Source organism: Cynoglossus semilaevis, chromosome W (assembly GCF_000523025.1).
Source record: "Cynoglossus semilaevis isolate Cse_v1.0 chromosome W, Cse_v1.0, whole genome shotgun sequence".
NCBI lineage: Eukaryota > Metazoa > Chordata > Actinopteri > Pleuronectiformes > Cynoglossidae > Cynoglossus > Cynoglossus semilaevis.
The window spans coordinates 4,671,828-4,674,332 of NC_024327.1; positions in this window are offsets into that span (position 1 = coordinate 4,671,828).

A 2,505-nucleotide genomic window follows, 5' to 3' on the forward strand; every position below is an offset into this window, starting at 1 on the left:
ATCCTCCTGAGGCACATCAAGGACGTCATCCATGTCGGACTGGACAGCAGGCAGTTCGCCTACAGGGAAAATCGCTCCACGGAGGATGCTGTGTCATTAGCACTTCACGCGGCCCTGACTCACCTGCAGCATCCCAACACCTACGTCAGGATGCTGTTCGTGGATTTCAGCTCAGCTTTTAACACCGTCTTCCCGGACATGCTGGCCCTGAAGCTCCACAACCTAGGCCTGTCAGCATCCCTCTGCTCCTGGATCAGCGACTTCCTCACCAGCAGGCCCCAGATGGTGAGGATAGGCGAGCTCACATCTGCACCGCTGATCCTGAGCACTGGAACGCCGCAGGGCTGCGTGCTCAGCCCCACACTCTTCACCCTCTTCACCCATGACTGCTCCGCCACCCACCCCACAAACTTGGTCCTAAAATTTGCAGATGACACCACCGTGGTGGGCCTCATATCCAACAACGATGAGACCCACTACAGAGAGGAAGTCCAGAGGCTGTCACAGTGGTGCTCAAGGAACCATCTCGTCCTGAACATCAACAAGACGAAAGAGGTCATTGTGGATTATAGGAGGTCCAGGAGGACTCAACATGCTCCTCTCTGCCTACAGGGGGAGGCCGTGGAGCGTGTTAACAACATCAAGTTCCTGGGCATCCACATCTCCTCTGATCTCTCCTGGGCTGTAAACACCTCACACCTGGTGAAGAAAGCCCATCAAAGGCTTTTCTTCCTCAGGAAGCTGAAGCGCTCTGGACTCTCCTCCCAGCTCCTGGTGAACTTTTACAGGACCACCATTGAGAGCATACTGTCTCTCAGCATGACAGTATGGTATGGCAGCTGTACTGCACAGGACAGGAAGGACCTATCCCGGCTGGTGAGGACGGCACAGGGCATCGTGGGCTGTTGTCTACCAGACCTGGACTCTATTTACAGCACTCGGGTCCAGAGGAAGGCTAGACGCATAGCGTCTGACCCCACCCACCCAGGGAATTCACTGTTTGTACCGCTCCCATCAGGGAAACGGTACAGGACCATCAAATCCACCACCTCACGGCTCAGAGACAGTTTCTTTCCCAGAGCTATGAAAGCAATAACCCCCCCGCAGCCCTCCCCCCAAAGCACATCCACAGAAGACCCACCCCCCACCTCACACCCAAACAATGAACACTGACTACTAACACCTCTGCTGCTCAGCACTGAATGCACCTTATCGTGATTACTGTTAAAACTTCTACCTCTTGCCCGATATAGTACCTCTGTTTTGCACTGCTCAGTTTTGTTAAACTCTCCTCATGCCCATATTTATATTTATCTCTGTTTTGCACTGCTCAGTTTTTGTTAAAACTCTTCCTCATGATCATATTTACATTCATCTCTGTTTTGCACTGCTCTTTACATCTACCTCATGCCATAGTTCCTCTGTTTTACCTCTGTTTTGCACTGCCTGGTTCTGTTAAATTTCAGCTCATTATACTTACCTCTGTTTTTGCACTGCTCGCTTTTATTTGCACTGCTCGGTTTTTGTACAATATCTTTCTATATCTCTCCTTTTTATTACTTCTTATTTTATTACTTTTATCCATGTTGATTGTTGCCGAGAGCCCGGAAAAAATCTCGTTATGCTTGCACAACGACAATAAAGTTCTTGAAATTGAAATTGAAATTGAATAGCTTGCTCGTTCAATCGACTTTTGTAGAACTGCAGCTACATTTGTCGCAACAAAAGACACACAGTAATGCACTTGTATGTAAAATATAAAAATCAATCACTGTGAACTTACCTGGTAGGGTTCAAGAGTATTCTACGTGCTGTATTGAGCGCAGTTAAACGTCCCAAACCGACCACTGACATTGAGGACGCCATGATTGTTGTGAACAATGACGTACGGGAACTTCGAAGGGACAAACGAGAAGCGCTGCGAGGGAGGCATCAGCGGTCAGGGAAATAGGCAACGAGTAATAATATTCCGCAGGGAGAGGATGAAGTCAGAAAGAGACATGTCCGGGCACGTCCGTCTGTGCCTTCACACTATTTATATTAATATCGTCTCATAATAACAGACACCTTTTATGCTATTAATAAGTGTCTACTTTATGATCATTTCCATTCAAATCTACGCTCTCCTAGTAGTTTTAACGAGTTGAATTAATCAACGATTTGTAAAATACAATTAAATATAGTATAATTTTATTTTTTGTGGATGTCGAGATCCTTTTGACTGATAATATTTGCTAATTATGTAAGCTGTTAGCTATCTATTATTTATGAAGTTATGCGTTACTTTACTTAATTTAAAAATTTTGTAGCAGATTCCTCTTTATTTGATTTTTTGCAAACACTGAGAAAAATGAATAATCAAACATGCAGTCGAGGAAAAGTATAAGGAAAAACTTTTATTGTTTCACTCTTTATATCTGTACAAATACCATCACACTTTGTATACTGTATATACATATGACATTTCTCACTTCTCACTCCCCAGGAGAGAGAGAGTGGTGATTG